The sequence below is a fragment of the Lygodium microphyllum genome, chromosome 14 (assembly GCF_053477565.2).
Source record: "Lygodium microphyllum isolate KBCC chromosome 14, Lygodium_microphyllum_v1.1.10, whole genome shotgun sequence".
NCBI classification, from domain to species: domain Eukaryota; kingdom Viridiplantae; phylum Streptophyta; class Polypodiopsida; order Schizaeales; family Lygodiaceae; genus Lygodium; species Lygodium microphyllum.
In genome coordinates, this window is record NC_141148.1 from 119,771,181 (window position 1) to 119,787,611 (window position 16,431).

Consider the following 16,431-nt stretch of genomic DNA (forward strand, 5'->3'; position numbering starts at 1 on the left):
CATAAGTCTCTTGACAAAAATCATCATCATCAATCAAGATGGTCTTCTTCTCATGCCATGAATTTAGCTTATCAAATACTACATGTCTTGAGACCAATGTCTCATGAATAGAAGGATTGTAGCATTTGTAAGCCTTCCTATCTTGTGCATACCCAATAAAGATGGCCTTTTTTGCCTTTGGATCAAGCTTCTTCCTCTTCTCATCTGGAACATGTACATATGCCAAACATCCAAAGACCTTAAGATGGCTAATGTCCGCCAGCTTTATCCCATAAAGCCTCTCATGAGGATTCACCTCATGTATCCCTGCTGTTGGTGTGCGATTCATGACATACATAGTAGTCATTACAGTCTCTACCCAATATGCATTTGTTAGGCTCTTCTCATTCAACATGGCTCTAGCCGATTCCATGATCACCATGTTTTTCCTTTTTGCCACACCATTTTGTTGTGGTGTGTACCTGCATGTCAATTGCCTCTTTATTCCATGGGCTACCAAGAAGTGATCAAAGTCTTTACAGACATACTCTCCACCACTATCAGATCTCACGCATGAGATGTAACAAGCCAATTCTTTCTCCACATGTCTCTTGAAGTCCTGAAAAGCATCCATGACACCACTCTTGTGCTTCAGCACATACAACCATGTGTAAACAATGAGTTTTCCTCCTTGACTATACTCTTCAATGTAGCATCCATATCTATTGAATCTAACTTGCAGATTCTATTCAGCCATTTGTTCCGTAGAAAGCAAGTTGCATCATCAAGGCAACGGTACATGTATGCTTAATGTCATGCTGCATATCATCCCCTGTGCAAACATATCCACTAGCACCTTCTACCAATGTGTCAAACCACTCTCCATGAGGAGTCATGTGGTTAGATGGCCCTGAGTCTATATACCATACATAATCTACTTTGCCTTGAATAGGCAATCCCTTCTTCACATGTTGCGTAGCAAATAACTTGTCATCCTCTTGCATACCACTAGAAGAGGCATAATTACCATGTTTCCTTCCTCTTGCTCTCTGATCATTCTGATTCTTGTAGCAATCTTTAGCTACATGCCCATATTTGCCACAATAATGGCAATCCTTATATGCATTTGATTGCTGTCCATGGATCATTTGGGGCTGCTGCCAAAGTACCTCTTCCTCTAGATGAGTAACCCCCTCTTCCATGGCATTAGAGGCACCTATGATTTGCTTGAGGCTACCTATTTTGCCATCCACTACCTTGTTGTCCACGGGTTGCATATGCATTTCCATCCCCTCTTCCTCTAAAGTTTGATCTTCCTCTTTCACCTCTACCCCTTGATTTGAGTAGAAGACATTGTCCTTGCTATTCTTAGACCCATTGAAACTTGTATTGAGTCCAAGCTTCACTTTTTCATGCAAAAGAAGTGCCATAAGTTCATCAAAGTTAGGCTGCTCATGACGCACTGATATGGAAGTGTCAAATTGTTTGTATTCCTCTCCAAGACCATGGAGGGTAGTGGCCACCAAATCATCATCCTCAACTTCAACTCCAATTGAGCCTAGTTGTTGTTCTACAATGGTTCTAATCTGGGCTTACAATTCCTAAACTTGTGAAAAGTTCAAGCACTTTGAATGTGGAATCCGGCATGAATTTTTGAGTGGTGCTTTATATCCTTTTGAGCTTTGATAACTATGCTAAGTTGTACATCTAAATGCAATTTGCACAAAATTTGATGGAAAAGTTTGAATGAGCATACCTGGTATGAAAACTGCATTGCATTCATTTAGCTTCAAAAAGAATTGAAAGCCTGGTTGTGCACCATTCATTATTAACTACATTGGGAAAGAAAACAAATGTCTATTTTCATAAGAAGTGAATGCATGGCCTTGCTAGCCTTTTCCAACCATGTCTTATGTGTCTTCAATTGATCCTGTGTTGGAGGTCTATCCTTTGATAGCTTGAGTTCTCATCTTCAAGACTTGTGACTAGATCCCAATAGCCTCTTCCAATCAAGAAGTTTGACATCCTGAACTTCCATAAAACAAAGTTGTTGTGGTCCAGCTTCTCACCTACTATGTGGGTGATAGTATCATGCTCTCTTGTGTTTGCCATTCCAAAGTCTTCAGCTTTGCAAAACAAGATTTGATGTGTAGAGTCAATTACCCCAAAATGCCAGCACATGCAATGCACTTCAATGACATGTAGTGCAACCAATTTTTACTGAAATTTTGTAGCAATAAACACTATTGCATTCTCAGCCAATACATGTGCTTTGTTCCCAAGCATGTGTATGAGACATATATATATCTGACCACTTCTACTTGTCCAATTTAGAGCTTAGATAGCTCCAACAACAACCAATAAATTTTTGCTTTGTTTTGTAGCAAATTTAGCATACATTTGATGAGTTTAGACCAGGTCAATACTTGCCAAATCAAATTCCAGTGGTTGCTCCACTTGTTAGACCAATTGAAGGCTAATTTTCAGCTAGTCAAACCTTGTTGAATAGTCAAACTGTTTTGGACAACTTATATGCTTTGCTATCCACCTATTTTGAGCTGATTTAAATGGAGTTTAGTGACGGATATTACCTGGTCTATGTCTACAATTCGAATCTCAGTTAATGATATGGAATGCCCAGCTCAATCTTGCTCAGTTTGGTCACTCCAGTTGCTCCAGTGCAGTCCACTCTAGTTGAGGATTGTTTTGCTATGTTTTGTAGCTTCGATGGTTGCCTCTGAACTTATTGTAAATCAGCATGTAATAGCTCATTTGGAAGTTATTTCAGTGAGGGATTAGATGCTTCACTTGGTCTTCAATGTCAGTGAGCAAATGAGGTAGATATCCTGTAGTTTTGAGTAACATAGTAACTGCTGCAGAATTTTCCAGATGGTTGAAAATAGGAACAATTTTTTCTAATGAAATGATTGATTTTATGTGGATTCTAAACAACAATTTAGCTCTAGCAAGTATACTCAACTTGTTCCTTGTGAGATGAGACACACTTTTCCAATTTACTTCACCTTAATCCGATGCCTATAGCTCCCGCAATGTCCACTCCAATGTGATGCTCTTTTTCTGGCTATGGCGGCACTTTTTTTTTGTCATAAAATTTTTACACAGGACTTCAGTCCACTCAAATGACAACTTGATGAACAAGCTCTGATAGCATGAAACAAAACAGGGAGAGAGAGAGAGGGGGGGACAAAGGTTAGGCAAGAAGGAGAGCAGCCATGCTCCCTATCAAACTTCCAATATCTTCCACACTCTAACTTGTGTACATACAACCAAACATACAAAAGTAAAGTGACCTAGATGTAACTGTGGTTGAGTTAGTGTGGCCCAAAGCTTATTCAACTAAGATGACCAAACCAAACCAAAGGTACATGAGCTTGAATCTCAACATGAATAATGTGTGAATGTGTGTGTGTCTCTTTCTAAATGATTGATTCACACACACACACACACACACACACACACACACACACACACACACACACACACACACACACACACACACACACACACACACAAATAGGCCATATATGTGTGAATGTGTGTGGTGTCTCTTTCTCTCTCCCCATAGATAAGCCATAGGTGTTATGAATGTGTGAATATATGTGTGTTATGAATGCTTTGCATGTTATTTATATGAATGTTAAAATGTTATGTGGAAATAGTAACAATTATGTGTGTATGTTATGTTGTTTTTATCCTTAGCTGTTATTATAGATTAATCGAAAGCCATTGTTTATATTAATGGGTTAAATTAAAGAGTGAATATATGGTAAATATTGTATAGTAAAGTGCATTGATGTTTTCATTTATTAGTGTGTTAGAAAGTTTGTTAGATAAAAGTAAATATTATATGTGTATGTTATGTTATGTGTATGAATGTAAATATGATATGTTCATATTGTGAGAAGCATGTGTGTGTTAATATTATGTATGAATGTTAATGTGTGTTTTGATATTAATTAATTCATATCAAGTTCATATTATGTAAATTAATATAAATAAACGAATAAGAAGACATTGTGAATATGTTTTGTTATCCATGGTTGTTAATCTCAACTAGATAGAAGCCATTATGCCTATTAATGTGTTAATATTAATTAATGAATATATTGTTAATATTATATATTAATGTGCATGAAATTTTTGATTCATTAATGTGTTTCAATGTTTGCTAACTAATAGTAACAAGTATATGTGTATGTTGTGTCACGATTCTTGATTTAACGTATGTGTGTTAGAACATTTGTTAACTAATAGTAACAGTGGTGGTGCTTCAAAGTGAAGCTAGCGTACATCACCAACCTTGATGCAAAGCACTAGGAGGAAACTAGGCATGGAGCACCTAGTATTTTCATTTGTCAATGTGTTAGAAAGTTTGTTAGCTAAAAGTAACAGTTATGTGTGTATGTTATGTTATGTGTATGAATGTAAATATGTTATGCTCATATTATGAAAAGCATGTGTGTTAATATTATGTATGAATGGTAATGTGTGTTTTAATATTAATTAATTCATCTTGAGTTTATATTACGTGTATTAACATAAAGAAATAAATAAACTGGAAGACATTGTGAATATGTTGTGTTATCCATAGTTGTTAATCTCAAATAAATAGAATCCATTGTGTATATTAATGTATTAATATTAATTAAATGATTTTTTAAATATTGTAATAACAGTGGTGCTTCAAAGTCAAGATGGCATGTAGCGCCAGCTCTGGTGTGAAGCACTGGTAGGAAACTAGGCATAGAGCACCTAATATCGATTATATAAGACTACACCAAACTCTTCACAACAGGATATGAGACACAAGTGAGTTACAAAGTAAGGGCTATGGCTACATTATTTGTTTATGTTCTTGAAGGCTTTCTTTCTTGCTTCCATAAAATTTGGTCCTCTCCATTTTCACTTGCATAAGAGTGTCAAATAATGAAAATATTGAGCTCCTTTCTTGGAATAACCATGAGTTTTTGTCTAACCCCACATTTGAGAGATATAAATCTCTTAACCAGTTCTAGATGATGGGGCATACCATGTGTTTCCTCAAAAAGTAGGTCTCTCTATTTTAATCTACTAGGACAATTGAATATAGTTAGGCCATGCAAAAAGTTCTTTTCAAAGTTAATAAACATATGCGAGATGTCTCAAACTTTTCTACATCTAAAAAAAATACAATACCTATAATGCAAAATATTAATCAAATGTTGCTTAGATATTATGAAAAGCCTATGGTTTGCTTAGTTCACATACCAAAACAACACAATGCTCTCCCCTAACAAGAATTACACCCTCCCCTAGAGTGCTCCAAACTCAATATGGTTCAGCCTCTTTCATGGCCCTATTGAAAGAAACTTCCTTTCACATGCTCACAGAATCTCAAAGAAAGGGGTTGACAAGTGGGGGGATCTATGGGATTTCACCAAAGGAGATCAGTTGAGCTAATAATAGCTTGGAAGAATACATAAATTGAACATGGTAGATATACAGGTGATCATTCAAAGGCAAATATGTTGGGGTCCTAGATTATATAAAACAATCCAAACAATGGGGAATTCAATCACAAGGGTCTATGTTGGTGGAATGACAAACCCCTCCTACCTATTCTAGATAGGCCTTCTCCAAACAAACTAAGCTTGGAACCTTAATTGGTCTAAATAGCAATAGGCATATTGATGTCAAATGATCTAGAGCTCCAATATTCAACCTAAGGCTTCATACTTGTTATGGTTGATTATTCTAAAAACCATCTGGACCAATAGTAGAGCTAGAAAGTAGGAATAGAAAATGGCCTCTACCCTAGGTGCATAGAAAAAGAAACCCTACCCATCTATTCCTAACTTGTAAGGCATGTCAAGAATCGTGTGGTGGGGGGACTTGCTTGAGATGTTGCGCCAAACACACACTATATACACACAAGGGGAAGCTCATTCAAGAACACAAGAGGATAGATGGAAGCCAAAACATTTTCTTACTGGTCTTTTTTTCCTTCTTCCTCCCACAATATAGTGTAAACAAAGTATAGATAAGGTGTAACATAAAGGAAATAGGCCTACTAAGTCGAACATTGCATAACTAACTATACTAATCAACTAGCAATATAACTATGCTAGATGTAGGTAGGTGCAACAAACCAAATATAATAAACGATAAGTTAGTGGTCATGTGAGAATCATAATGACCACCAACGTGTTGAGTATAGATATGCGGACCCATCTAGCTAGGCGGTCCATCATCAATGTCCGCACGTGTTGAGCTTGCCATCTCAACACTCCCCGTCAAGCTCAATTGTATCTTTGTAACTCCAAGTAAGCTTTGAAACTTTCAAAGCTTCTCTGCACCCAATGCCTTTGTGAAAATGTCAACTATCTAAATCCTGTGTACTTACATATACTAAATTAATCTCTCTTGCAAGTACCTTTTCTCTCACAAAGTGGTAATGCACCTCAATGTGTTTTGTCTTAGCATGGAATGTTAGGTTCCTAACTATCTAATCTTGTGTGCTAACATATACCAAGTCAATCTCTCTTGCAAGTACCTTTTCTCTCAAAAAATGGTAATGCACCTCAATGTGTTGTGTCTTAGTATGGAATATTGGGTTCCTAGTTAGTTGCATGCTGCTCATGTTGTCACAATAAATGATAGTTAGACCATCTTTTTGCACATCCAAATCACTGAATAACCTTTGTAGCCATACCATCTCACATGCTACCATAACAACATCTCTATACTCAGCCTTTGTACTCAATAAAGCAACTATAGATTGCTTTTTGCTGCTCCATCTAACTATTGCACTACCAAGGAAAAACATAAATCCACTCGTAGATCATCTGCCAAACATGCTACTAGCCCAATCTACATCTGTGTATCCAAATACTTGTATATCCTTATTTTCCTAATTAAAAAAATCCATAATGCAAAGTGGACTTCACATACCTCAATATGCATCTAATTGTATCCCAAGTGAGGCTTTCTAGGCATTTTTATAAACTGACTGACAAGGTCAATAGCATAGCTCAAGTCTAGCCTTGCGATAGTCATGTAAATAAAACTTTCTACTATCCTCCTGAACATAGTAGGGTCTTCTATCTCGTTCCCAACATCAGCACTTAACTTCACATTTTGCTCCAATGGCACTAAATTATTCACCACTTCTTCTAGATGATTCACCTTGCATCTTGATCTATTAGGTAATTGTGAGAGAGAGGCCAACTCATCAAAATTTGGAAATGGTTTTTGTACATATACAAAAGTGACAAATGATTTCCAGGCCTTTTCATTATTAAGGCCACCCAAGGTAGATAAAACTAAATCATCATCATCAGGCATTGGATCAATCATTGCCAAAGCATCTACAATGCTCCTCACATTTAAAACATACTCACTGACAAACAATTTTCCTTTCTTCAAAGTATTTAACTATTTCTTGAGTTGAATCTTTTGTGCCTTTGTATTTACTCTAAACATTTTCTCAAAAATTTCCCAAGCTACATGTGAAGTTTTTGCATTTCTGATATACCCCAACATAATATTATCAATGATTGTAGATAGCCAATACATCACCTTTTTTTCCTTTGCATTCTATTCTTTCCATGCCTTTAATTCATCCGGAATTGCAAGATTACTCAGCTTTGGCTTCTTTTATTCACATGAAACAAACTCATAAAGGCCTTTTCCAAGAAGAGAATTCATTACAGGGAACTTCCATGATAGATAGTTATTCTTATCTAGCTTCTCAATGATGGGGTTTCCACTGTTCTCTCTACCATTATCATAAAAATGATACAAAACAACAAGCAAGTCTTTTGCAGTCTTTCACAATAAGTGCAGAACAATACACCAAACAATCTTTTTCATTGATTGCTCAATAGTACGTGTAATATGCAACTTGTTTGCAAATAAAACTTAGGTTTGCTTCTTGGAAAAGACCTCAAAAATTACAAATGTGAAATCTGTAACATGTGCACCCACTTTTGGATCACATAGCCAAAATTACAATATACCTAGAAACTACTATCAATAACCTTGTGGCTCTAAAACGAGGCCCGAAACGGTCTCAAATGGCCAAAAAAGTTGCGGGAAAGCCCTCAAGGGCACATTTGCAAAATATACAGTGCTCTGCTCACACACGTTATCTCACAATATTTTGAGATTTTCACTCTGCCCTACTTGTTCTGGTGCATCCACAAGCACTATCCAAGAGAAAGAGTGGAAAAGTAGGAGAGTTTCTTACTCGTTGCTTGCTTTCTCAAATCCTTGCTTCTCCTCCTTCACTTCAACCTTAAAAAAGAGCCTCTCTTAGTGTCCTTGCTCTGATACCATGTCAAGAATCGTATGGTGGGGAGACTTGCTTGAGCTACTACTGTGCCAAACACACACCATACATACAAGAGGAAGCCCACTCAAAAACACAAGAAGAGAGATGGAGGCCAATTTTTTTTCTTGCTATTTTTTTCTTCTTCTTCCTCACACAACACAGTGTACACAAATTATAGATAAGGTGCAACATAAAGAAAAGTGGCCTACTAAGTCAATGCCAGTTGTAGTAGGTGGATGCAACAAACTAAATATAATAAGTAATAAGTCAGTGGGCCATGTGAGGATCATAATGACCACCAATGTGCTAACTGTGGATATGCGGACCTATCTAGCTAGGCATCCATCATCAATGTCTGCATGTGTTGAGATTTCCATCTCAACAAGATAAACAATAATATCCTGAATATGCTCTAAGTAATTATAGCTTGGTACCACCCCTCGGCGCTTACTTGGAAGGAGATGCTCTTGGGAGATATATATGGGGTCCATCCAGTGATTTGGAACTAGTTAAGAAGTATTTACCTATGGTGCATATGGATATATAGGAACAAACTAATCTTTGGTCAAATTCATATTGAGCCTAAGGAAGTCTCAGAGGATTTGGAGATTAGAAAATTCACCAAACACCAATAAAGACAGTTAAGAATGGAAGTCACAAAAGCCATGTTTTCTGAACTATATGACCCAATAGTTCTAGAAGAGATGCTTTACAAAATGAGTCTGAGAGCCCTCCAACATCTCAAGAACTAATATTGTCACTATGCAATCAATCTAGCAAAACTTTGATGAAGTCTTAGGGAGGACCCCTACTTTGAGGTCCAATTTTGTATATTTTTCTACTCTTATTAATACAACTTAATGTTTACTTCAAAAAATTTAAAATAAAAAAACTTTTCACATGGTGCTATTGAAGAGACCTAGATGCATACCAAAGCTATATTTCATGCAAGGGAGTGAATAGCTCGAGTGATACATTCAGAATAGTAAGAGATGGAGATAGATAGTAGAAAAGGGTGCTACGTTTATGCTAGTGTTTCTAGAGTTCTTAATCTGTCCTCATGGAATTATGCTCAATTTAGTGTGTCATACTAGTCTATGCTAAAATCTTATCTTTGTATGTCAAAATGGTGCCCATAGTGGATAATGGCTAGCTTTGACCCCTATTATTTTTTATTCTGTCAATGTAGGAGAACCTTGCTCTCATGTATTGGACAAGGATGAAACATGTTTGCTTTGGATTTAAGGTTCCCACAAATTGATAATTGATCTTTGCCATTCTTCACATTCACTTTACCTAAATTTTTACACTAATATATAACCTCATATGTAGGGCCATGCCATATTATTCTGGAGAGATGGAAAACTCTATGTCTACTAGGGATAGGTACTTTGATTGAGTATTAGTTGAGAGAGGACAAGCAATATCTTTATTTGTTGATGATAGAGATGCATAGTGATGCTAATGATACTAGTCATTATGTTGATGTGGGCAATTATATTGATATTAAATGCATAGTTTCATTATTCATAATACTTGGTCTATTTTCTAGGGATTTGGAGTTGGATTCCTTGACATGCTACCACTCTTGACATTTGGACATATTAAATTGTTTGATGTACTTGATGTTATGAGATGCTTTTTTGATAACAAAGTTGATTTATTCTCTCTATACATATGGTCAAGTTGATATGGTTTTTGATGTGAACCAAGTCAATATACTCTTCATTCATGCATATATATTTTTCTTGAAAGGTCCACAAAGAGAGAGAGAGAGAGAGAGAGAGAGAGAGAGAGAGAGAGAGAGAGAGAGAGAGAGAGAGAGAGAGAGAGAGAGAGAGAGAGAGAGGATGCACATGCATGTGTGCATGCGTGCGTGCATATGTGTGTGTACGTGTGTGTGAGGCTTCATAATCCAAAGGTGAGAGTGAATATAAATGATTATTCCAACACATAAAATTCTAACTGATATTTTCAATATGCACAATTTACAATTTGTAGAACTATTTGAGCGACTATGCAATTAACAAAGGAAAATTTGACTTATGTCCTAACTTGCAATTGTATTTTGGATGCCAATAGATGCTCCAAAGGATAATATAACCTTATATTTATTTCAAAAAGTATTTTAAGATATTATCCACTTCATATTTGTATTTTGGGCAGGTGCTTCAAACGTGGTTGGGATACTCTAAATGTGATTTTGGATTATTTGTATAGTCTTCAATTTAGCTAGTTCCAACCTAAAGAAATCTGGATTGCACCTACATACCTACCTAGGGATTTGGATAGATGAAGCTATAACCATTATCTCATGTTGATATTCTAGGAAGAGTTGTTATCCATGTCATGGATAATCTACCTACAAAAGGGATCCACTAAATTCACTCAATTTACAAAGATAAGTTATTATACATAACAACATTCCAATTTTAGATTGTTACATTTACACATATAGTCATAATTGTAGAACTCTAGCATTGAGAATGGAGTTGTAGCCAACACACATATAATTATATGCATTGTCATATAGTAGCTAATTAAGCTCCTTAGTATTAGTTGTGGATTTGGGAACTAGTATGTTCCATGTACATGGTAGCCATAACTACCTTTCTCAACTAAACAATGAGAGTTATTAGTTCCTCTCATCATTCTTACCAAATTTCTGACACTTGTCAAATTGAAAGAATAGCTCAATAACTTAGAAAATTATTTGAAGATCTTCCATAAAAATGGTGAGAAAAAAATAATGCTTATATCCCTATATAGCTAGATGGATGAGCTTAGGCTTGGTGGAAATGCTTGGCTAAGTTGGCAAATAAGGATCAATCTTTTTTTGGAGGAATCCATGAAAGAGACATTGAGCTTTTGATACCCACTATTGAATAAAATATTGGCTAGGAAAATGGTACGAATTTTCCCTAAAGTGATATGTGCAAATATATCAATACCTTCATGTGATTGTGTTTGTTTGTGGAAGGTAGACATGATGATGTTGACTTTCTTACAATGGCAACTAATGTTGAAGTTTGCAAACACACGTTTGTGAGTGCTATGGTTAATTTTTAATATAGAAACTTTAAATACATCTAAATGTACGACATTGAATACATAACCAAATATTTTAGCTACCTCCAAAGGTTTGAAATATAATCGAGAAGTATCTATATCATCATGGAGAAAGTTGCATCTTGGAAACTCTACAATCTAAGATGCTATTGTAATGTGCTCAAAACCCTTATAAAGTATTTGTAATGTGCTAGAAAGTAGTTCTTGTGAAATTACTTATTTCTCATGTAGAGCTTTTGGGGGACAAGATAACATGCCAATCATTCAAACACTTAACTTGGCATGGGGGTTTCTATAGTGAACACAAGTGCATACTATAAAGTGTGACATACATAATGATGAATTACACAAAGATTTGCATGCATCTCAATATGCGTGCCATGTCTGACTATTTCCTACACTAAGCAAACCTCCTTAAGATCTACAATTTGCAATATAAGAAGGGAGTTTTCATATTCTACTCAATAAATCATGTTATCTATCAAAGAGGCTAAAACTATTGGACTCTACAACACTCCTTTTCCCATATGGAAATTACTTATTTTTGGAAGACAATGGAGGCAAAGAATAAATCTATATGACAATCTAAGTAGCCAAACCTTAATTTGGAAACTATAATCTTTGTCCCCTATTTCACAAAGAATGTTCAATACACAAATACATTTGAATATCATAGTACCTTTGTAGTTAGTATGGAAAACCTTTTGTAGACGTTAGACAAAAGATTGTAGAATATGTCTTGTTGTGAATATAGCCAAATATACAAACATACAACCTATTTTAGAACTTTTAGAAGTTAACATGTAAAATGGCATACATTACGAAAACTTTTGGAGATTAACATGTAAAATTGAGGAACTTTACACAAACAATATGCATGAATAGAATGGAAAATTTCATTTCAACAACATTCAGTGAAGACTATAGAGCTTTGAACATTTTGGAGCTTTTGAAATGAACAACCAATTGATGAATAAGCCAAACGAATCATATTGATTGCATAGTCTCCTAGTATATAATTGTCACGCCACTCATGCTATGCCTTATCATCCAAATCCAACATACATTTCATTACCCTAATGAGGGCAATATTCATATGAGAAAACCATCAAATGCACTCTCCTAAGGGCAGTACTCAATTTAGAAAGTACACTTCTCAAAATATGGCTTTTCATGTTTATATTTCTATAACTTTTGATAAAGTAAGAAGTCCATACAAATGACTTAATCAACAAGTAAAGGTCAATATTAGTTCAGCTATTTTAGCATTTTTGCACAGTAGTAAAATGGGTTACCTTTTTCATATTATCTAGCTCACAAGCTCAACTACTTGGATATTGGTTCTACTTAAAACAAAATGACTAAGATTTAGTAGTTCATCTACTACTAGTCATTGACATCATGATCCCATTGAGAATTCAAATTAATTAACTCAGAATGGACATTTGCAGATACTTACACTAACCAAACAACACAAGAAGTTTAGAAACATCAAAGTGCCTTGAATTCCTAGATGTTTGGAGTGCTACTTCTTAGTCATTATAGATTTCAGCTTGTTTAGCTGGAGTAGAATGCTTCACTTTACAAAGCAAGACATTGTAGATTTCAAGAACTTGTCTAGGTGGAATACAATGTTGCTATGTTGGGGAAGTGAGAGATTTTTATTTTTCACCTATTCATATGGCCTTAATTTGTGTATGGAATGTAAAACGATACTTACATTGATCAACTTCCATTTAGGAAGTCTCATGAGATCATCATCATGAGCTTCTTGATATTTTTTGCATGATGTATATACCTCACAATCCAGCTCATTCAATTGTTAAATCTTGAGCAATCTATAGCATTCCAAGTTAGTAAAAAACATTTCTCAAATTTCCTTCATTTGACATGTGGATATGTATAATATATGAACCCAAGATAATATTTACACGATGAACACAACATTATCCATACATGTCAAAAGAGAGCCAAAAGAAAAAGATGGACTATGGGTTTATAAATGCAAGTATAAAGCTTATGAAGTACAAGGCCAGGTGCCAAATTGTATACACATGGTTCAACAAATGTTGAGTCATTCTATGTAGGCAATAATACAGCTCTCAAGGGCCAGTCATACCATTGTGGTCATGAAACATCACATTTCTAGGTAGAGATTTAAGATGCCAAATTTACATGGATTGGTTAACATGATACTTCTATCCAAAGCACGGACATGGTATCTATAGCCTAAAGGGAGTTGTATTTAGCATGCAATTAAGATTGGCTCCTTATAAGATTTTTTTCTAGTTGGTATTGCATATATCTTTCAATATGAAAGACAAATGATTATATTCTTCATCTCATTTTTGGATAGTCACATGAGAATGTTATATTTTAGTTTACAAATCCTTTTACTTTCCATTATTTGTGCTACAATAATGAGCTAAAATTTGAACTTACCTTTTTTTGAGTGGAATCAATGACTCAATAGCAACAAGATCAACAACATCTCCAAAATTACCTAAGGTAAATCAAGTACTTTTGACAAATTAGAGAAATGCATAGCATCATAATAAACCTTTGATGACTTGCAAAGATCTTTAACAATGGATTGAGCATACTCCCTGATCCAACCCCTCATTAAATAAGAAAATGGTAACTATGTTGACTTGATAAATCCCTTCTCTAAAAGCTTTTGAACTTTCTTTGACACTCCTCTTTTCATGCTTATAACCTATAGGGGTTTGTTAATGGGTTTTGAATTTTTATCTAAATCAAAATGGATGATCCAAATCAAATGGATTTTTCATTTTGATCTAAATCAACGGCCTTTTATGATGAAATGCTCCAGCTTTGCAAGAGCTATCAATTTAGCCATGATCCACTTCTCTTGTAGATGAGGTATTGTATAGAGCTATATATGTTACTATAATCTTAAAGCCTTGTCAAGTTCAGAGTCTCTTGTGCCATTGGTGATTATTATTCGTCCTCATCATGTTGCTTAAGTTGGCATAAGAAAATGGAATTTGTACTCTTGAACTCAATTTTGAAGTGCTAAGAGGTGTCAATTTGAGGATTTTTCTTGAGGGCCTAAACTAGACTATGGAATGGTGACACATAAATTGGCTATGGTGAGTGACACAAGACTAGTTTTGTGCATTTTGGAAAGATGGATATGGATGGTTTTAGTAGCTGGGTCTTGCGCTTTTACAAGGAAGAATTTTGAGGTTTTTGCATATGACTAGTAGGGTTTTTCTTGGATCCATGATTATCTACCCTAAGGCTTTGATTTGATGCAAGACTATGGTTGGTATAGAGGTTTGAGCCTTGGTACCTTGGCAATGGAATCAAGTGTATCATCATATAGTTCTTTTGTATGAAGGGCCAAATATCATGCCAATGTGGTCAGTTGGGACTATGAGAAGTTGTAGACTTGTGTAAGCTCTTTCTAATCAATTAGATACTAGGTTTGTGTACTAGGGTAGCGATTTTGGGTGCACTCTATGTGTAGGAGAGCATGGAAGTATGGGAGGTAGCTTGGCAGCCTACCCTTTTGCTAACTTGGCACATATGGTGAGCTACCATGACCATGCTAAAAAGCACATGATGGATTGGATATCAAGCTAGAGTGATTGCTTTTGTAGCAAGTAAGTGAGTGATGCTAAGGGCAATGAGAAGAAAAAATCCCAAAATGGGTGGAAAAAGCAAAAGTGTGGAGGTGATTGTTGCCAATATGGAGGTTGATGGAAAGAAAGAAAGCATGATTAGTAGTGATTTATGGTGCTCCTTTATTTCATTTTGGAGAAGAAAGTAAAGGAATATCTAGCAAAGAAAAATAAAGGTAGTGATGGGGAGGCATCATTGAGGAGTATAAGAGGATGGCAATAGATTTGAACAACTCGGAATGATCATGAAACAACAACCATAAGGAGGAGAGGAGGATATGTAGAGAAGATAACAAAGAAGGTGTTCAAGACGCGCGCGTGTGCGCGCACGCGCACACACACACACACACATGGGGGGGGGAGAGAGAGAGAGAGAGATAGATAGAGAGAGAGAGAGAGAGAAAGAGAGAGAGAGAGAGAGAGAGAGAGAGAGAGAGAGAGAGAGAGAGAGAGAGAGAGAGAGAGAGAGAGAGAGAGAGAGAGAGAGAGAGAGAGAGAGAAGTTGGTTTGGTGGTATATTGTGGTGTTGGTATTTAGAGCATGGAGTTGAGAAGGTTGTACATGCTTGCGTCAAAGGTCATATGACTACTAACATGCTTTGTGGAAGTGTGGGAGTGGCTAATAAGTTGTCCTTCTCGATATGTGTGTGTGTGTGTGTGTGTGTGTGTGTGCGCGCGCGCGTGCGCACACGTGTGTGTGCTAGCTTGATAGCATTGTAGTGTTGATGTTTAGAGCATGGAGTTGGGAAGGCCATACATGCTCATGTTAAAGGCCCTATGACTACTAGCATGCTTGTGGAAGTGTGGGAGTGGCTCGCGGAGTTGTCCTTGTGGGTTGGAAGTGTCTTGGAGTTTAGACAATCCAACACCTCTTTGAAGGTGATTGGAAGGTTTGTAATTTCCTACTTTACAGTAAGAGTTGCATAGGATTGTAACATTGACGCTCTTGGTATGAAATCCTTCAATTGAGAGATTGATTTTCTTCAATGAGGTCTACGAGTATGAAGATGCTACTATGTATGATGTTGGGAGCTTCTTTATGTTCATTATTCCCAAAGACAAGACTTTGCAAAAGAGTTTCCTCCTTGAAGTGATAGACATACAATTCATTGAGGAGTCGACTTGTAATGTGGAAATGCTCTTTTACATCATGTTCCACCAACCATGGTCATAAAAGTTATGGTATCATCCCCTATTTGGAGGTGCAAGAGGTTATGACTATGTACGAATGCAGCTTTTTGTTGCCAATTCATGGGATGATGGATTGCTAGCTACCTTTATTATCAAAATATACTGTCTGGGGATCCATGATCAGTTCTTGGTTGATGGTATTCACGGATTTGTTTGTAATCCCAATACTCATCATTCCGTTTGTAGTGATTGTGTCCGCAACATTATTGGCACA